Below are 6,274 nucleotides of genomic sequence, written 5' to 3'. Positions count from 1 at the left end.
TAAAGTTGCCATACGTACCTTTTGTGTGTTTTGCACATTATTGAGATCGAAGAATTGCTCCATCTGTAATATCCATGTGGCGAGATCCTTGCCATCAAACTTCCTCATATCGATTTTTGGAACATGGTGAGTCTTCGATCCAACATTAGAGTTTATGGAATCATGATTAACATTTCTTTTGTTCTCATCATGAGTTTTCTTTAGTACTCTTTCACCCTTAGTGACCATTTCTTGTAGCAACTTATCCATCTTATCATCCATGCCATCAATTTTAGCGTCCATTCCATTCACCTTAGCTTCCATGCCATCCATCTTAGCTTCTACACCTTTCTTTAAACCGTCCATCTTAGCTTCTACATCTTTCCTTAAACCATCCATTTTAGATTTTGTTGCTTTTTGTGCAAGTGACACTCGTTGCACTTGTTCTTGTAATTTTGATATATCATATATCATTTCTTCTTCTTCTTCATGAGTCATGCTAGAGATTTTAGGCTCCTTACTAGGTGTTTGCATTTTCTTTCCTCGGGGCATCAGTTACCGATAATAATTCTCTAATATGCCCTTTGAATTCCTTCAAAATAAATTTTCAAACCAAGCTTAAGCAAAAATTAAAGAAAATATACACACCTTTTTTCACTTTGTAGGAGCTAGATATTGCCTCCGATATATCTTTGTACTTTCTGATTATCTAGTTCTGAATTTGTGACCTGTAGTAGCCCTCTGTGTCCTCTTTCCAATGCCACAAGTCTGACCCAAATTGGATTCTCCAAGGAAGAGTTATGCGAAATCTCCCATAGTGACTTGATTATAGACTAGTTCAGTAGAGCGAACTTGTACGACATGCCACGTGTCACTGTTTCAACCTTTGACTCTGAAAAATATATAAAAGAAAACTACAGTCCGTCCTCTTTCTGTAACTTCTTACGAAATTTCAATCCGATGCTCAGAAAGAAAGTTATGACGATTTTCACCATGTCACCTGTTTTGAGTGTAATTCAGGAGTCTGCAAAAAGACAAACTTCCTCAGATCATATCTCCGAAAATGTCGCGCGAAAAACTCTGAAATTCGGACCCAAGGTTCAGCGTGATTTCTTCTCAAATGGGTTTTTTTTCGACTTCTGAAACGTCACAGAAAAAAAGTTATAGCGAAAATTCCACTATGACCTGTTTGGAGCAGCGAAACCCTAGAATCCAAAGCTCTGATACCAAATGTTATGAAACTAGCTCAAGAAAAGATAGAAAAGAAAGATCAACGCCTTATAATTCAGCCTCTTCTAGGGGGCAACCTCCTTTACATTACATAAATGAACAATTCTTGGATGATACAAATGACAAAACCTCCTTTCTATATATAGGAGTCTAAGGAGTCACAATATAATCCAGCCGACCTAACAATAATAATATAAAGCCACAAAAATAATAATAGAGGGATTCTATGGGGCAACATCAGCACCTCCATTGGAATGGAAAGCATTGGGCTAGTCAATACATATTCTCCCATGGATAGCTTGATATTATGGCACTTTCCAGAACAATTTATTGTTCCTCCATTTGCAATCATCACTTGACACTCTGGTGTTGGATATAGGAAGCAATTCAATTCTTTTGCTACCCTACAATGAATAAAATTGTGGGTGCTTCCTGAATCAATCAACACTATTACCTCTTTCTTCTTGATTTGTCCTTCTATCTTGATGGTTTGAGGAATGGTAATTCCTGCCAATGCATTAGAAGATATGGTCGGATTTATTTGTTCTTCATCTAGGCTTTGTTCCTGGAATATATCCTCTTCTTTTGACCTTTCTTGCTCCTTTTCTTCTTCCTCTTCACAATCTATGTAGAATAATTTCTTCTCAGCACACTTATGACCTTTTGTGTATTTGCTATCACAATTGTAACAAAGCCCTTTTGCTCTTTTTTCTTCCAATTGTTGTGGTGTCAACCTTGTAGGTTGTGGAAGACTATGGGCAACAACACTTCCGTCTTTATAGTTGTGAATGGTATGCTTTCTAGTTGCCATAATTTTGCTTTCCATTTTTCTTGCTAACCTGAATGCCTTCTCTAATGAATCAGGTTCCCAAAGGCGCACATCATGTTGGATATTATCCTTTAAAGACCCTATGAACACATCAATCCTATGCTCCTCTGGAATATCTTTTACCCTTATGTTCAATTTTTGGAACTCCTCAATGTGCTCCATTATTGAACCCTTTTGTTTGAGACTTATCAATTGGCTAAAAAAAGTGTTGCTTTTTGTATCCTCATAATGTGCTATCAATTCTTCCGTAAAAATTGCCCAAGTGATAAATTTTTTATGAGAACAAAGCCATTGATACCATACAAATTGATTTGGTTCCAAATATAAAGTTGCCATACGTACCTTTTGTGTGTTTTGCACATTATTGAGATCGAAGAATTGCTCCATCTGTAATATCCATGTGGCGAGATCCTTGCCATCAAACTTCCTCATATCGATTTTTGGAACATGGTGAGTCTTCGATCCAACATTAGAGTCTATGGAATCATGATTAACATTTCTTTTGTTCTCATCATGAGTTTTCTTTAGTACTCTTTCACCCTTAGTGACCATTTCTTGTAGCAACTTATCCATCTTATCATCCATGCCATCAATTTTAGCGTCCATTCCATTCACCTTAGCTTCCATGCCATCCATCTTAGCTTCTACACCTTTCTTTAAACCGTCCATCTTAGCTTCTACATCTTTCCTTAAACCATCCATTTTAGATTTTGTTGCTTTTTGTGCAAGTGACACTCGTTGCACTTGTTCTTGTAATTTTGATATATCATATATCATTTCTTCTTCTTCTTCATGAGTCATGCTAGAGCTTTCAGGCTCCTTACTAGGTGTTTTCATTTTCTTTCCTCGGGGCATCAGTTACCGATAATAATTCTCTAATATGCCCTTTGAATTCCTTCAAAATAAATTTTCAAACCAAGCTTAAGCAAAAATTAAAGAAAATATACACACCTTTTTTCACTTTGTAGGAGCTAGATATTGCCTCCGATATATCTTTGTACTTTCTGATTATCTAGTTCTGAATTTGTGACCTGTAGTAGCCCTCTGTGTCCTCTTTCCAATGCCACAAGTCTGACCCAAATTGGATTCTCCAAGGAAGAGTTATGCGAAATCTCCCATAGTGACTTGATTATAGACTAGTTCAGTAGAGCGAACTTGTACGACGTGCCACGTGTCACTGTTTCAACCTTTGACTCTGAAAAATATATAAAAGAAAACTACAGTCCGTCCTCTTTCTGTAACTTCTTACGAAATTTCAATCCAATGCTCAGAAAGAAAGTTATGACGATTTTCCCCATGTCACCTGTTTTGAGTGTAATTCAGGAGTCTGCAAAAAGACCAACTTCCTCAAATCATATCTCCGAAAATGTCGCGCGAAAAACTCTGAAATTCGGACCCAAGGTTCAGCGCGATTTCTTCTCAAATGGGTTTTTTTGTGACTTCTGAAACGTCACAGAAAAAAAGTTATAGCGAAAATGCCACTATGACCTGTTTGGAGCAGCGAAACCCTAGAATCCAAAGCTCTGATACCAAATGTTATGAAACTAGCTCAAGAAAAGATAGAAAAGAAAGATCAACGCCTTATAATTCAGCCTCTTCGAGGGGGCAACCTCCTTTACATTACATAAATGAACAATTCTTGGATGATACAAATGACAAAACCTCCTTTCTATATATAGGAGTCTAAGGAGTCACAATATAATCCAGCTGACCTAACAATAATAATATAAAGCCACAAAAATAATAATAGAGGGATTCTATGGGGCAACATCAGCACCTCCCATTGGAATGGAAAGCATTGGGCTAGTCAATACATATTCTCCCATGGATAGCTTGATATTATGGCACTTTCCAGAACAATTTATTGTTCCTCCATTTGCAATCATCACTTGACACTCTGGTGCTGGATATAGGAAGCAATTCAATTCTTTTGCTACCCTACAATGAATAAAATTGTGGGTGCTTCCTGAATCAATCAACACTATTACCTTTTTCTTCTTGATTTGTCCTTCTATCTTCATGGTTTGAGGAATGGTAATTCCTGCCAATGCATTAGAAGATATGGTCGGATTTATTTGTTCTTCATCTAGGCTTTGTTCCTGGAATATATCCTCTTCTTTTGACCTTTCTTGCTCCTTTTCTTCTTCCTCTTCACAATCTATGTAGAATAATTTCTTCTCAGCACACTTATGACCTTTTGTGTATTTGCTATCACAATTGTAACAAAGCCCTTTTGCTCTTTTTTCTTCCAATTGTTGTGGTGTCAACCTTGTAGGTTGTGGAAGACTATGGGCAACAACACTTCCGTCTTTATAGTTGTGAATGGTATGCTTCCTAGTTGCCATAATTTTGCTTTCCATTTTTCTTGCTAACCTGAATGCCTTCTCTAATGAATCAGGTTCCCAAAGGTGCACATCATGTTGGATATTATCCTTTAAAGACCCTATGAACACATCAATCCTATGCTCCTCTGGAATATCTTTTACCCTTATGTTCAATTTTTGGAACTCCTCAATGTGCTCCATTATTGAACCCTTTTGTTTGAGACTTATCAATTGGCTAAAAAAAGTGTTGCTTTTTGTATCCTCATAATGTGCTATCAATTCTTCCGTAAAAATTGCCCAAGTGATAAATTGTTTATGAGAACAAAGCCATTGATACCATACAAACTGATTTGGTTCCAAATATAAAGTTGCCATACGTACCTTTTGTGTGTTTTGCACATTATTGAGATCGAAGAATTGCTCCATCTGTAATATCCATGTGGCGAGATCCTTGCCATCAAACTTCCTCATATCGATTTTTGGAACATGGTGAGTCTTCGATCCAACATTAGAGTCTATGGAATCATGATTAACATTTTTTTTGTTCTCATCATGAGTTTTCTTTAGTACTCTTTCACCCTTAGTGACCATTTCTTGTAGCAACTTATCCATCTTATCATCCATGCCATCAATTTTAGCGTCCATTCCATTCACCTTAGCTTCCATGCCATCCATCTTAGCTTCTACACCTTTCTTTAAACCGTCCATCTTAGCTTCTACATCTTTCCTTAAACCATCCATTTTAGATTTTGTTGCTTTTTGTGCAAGTGACACTCGTTGCACTTGTTCTTGTAATTTTGATATATCATATATCATTTCTTCTTCTTCTTCATGAGTCATGCTAGAGCTTTCAGGCTCCTTACTAGGTGTTTGCATTTTCTTTCCTCGGGGCATCAGTTACCGATAATAATTCTCTAATATGCCCTTTGAATTCCTTCAAAATAAATTTTCAAACCAAGCTTAAGCAAAAATTAAAGAAAATATACACACCTTTTTTCACTTTGTAGGAGCTAGATATTGCCTCCGATATATCTTTGTACTTTCTGATTATCTAGTTCTGAATTTGTGACCTCTAGTAGCCCTCTGTGTCCTCTTTCCAATGCCACAAGTCTGACCCAAATTGGATTCTCCAAGGAAGAGTTATGCGAAATCTCCCACAGTGACTTGATTATAGACTAGTTCAGTAGAGTGAACTTGTACGACGTGCCACGTGTCACTGTTTCAACCTTTGACTCTGAAAAATATATAAAAGAAAACTACAGTCCGTCCTCTTTCTGTAACTTCTTACGAAATTTCAATCCGATGCTCAGAAAGAAAGTTATGACGATTTTCCCCATGTCACCTGTTTTGAGTGTAATTCAGGAGTCTGCAAAAAGACCAACTTCCTCAGATCATATCTCCGAAAATGTCGCGCGAAAAACTCTAAAATTCGGACCCAAGGTTCAGCGCGATTTCTTCTCAAATGGGTTTTTTTGTGACTTCTGAAACGTCACAAAAAAAAAGTTATAGCGAAAATGCCACTATGACCTGTTTGGAGCAGCGAAACCCTAGAATCCAAAGCTCTGATACCAAATGTTATGAAACTAGCTCAAGAAAAGATAGAAAAGAAAGATCAACGCCTTATAATTCAGCCTCTTCAAGGGGGCAACCTCCTTTACATTACATAAATGAACAATTCTTGGATGATACAAATGACAAAACCTCCTTTCTATATATAGGAGTCTAAGGAGTCACAATATAATCCAGCCGACCTAACAATAATAATATAAAGCCACAAAAATAATAATAGAGGGATTCTATGGGGCACAGAAATAACAATATGTGGGTAATAGGGGCACAACAATATAAATAAGGGGTATAACTACAATAGTAATGGGGTAATCACTAGTATTATAGGGACCCAACAGGTTGA

The sequence above is a fragment of the Pinus tabuliformis genome, chromosome 6 (genome assembly GCF_031772625.1).
Source record: "Pinus tabuliformis cultivar Carrire ecotype Pingquan chromosome 6, CPIR1, whole genome shotgun sequence".
Lineage (NCBI taxonomy): Eukaryota > Viridiplantae > Streptophyta > Pinopsida > Pinales > Pinaceae > Pinus > Pinus tabuliformis.
The sequence above is the reverse complement of the archived record's forward strand: the minus strand, read 5'-3'. Positions refer to the sequence as shown.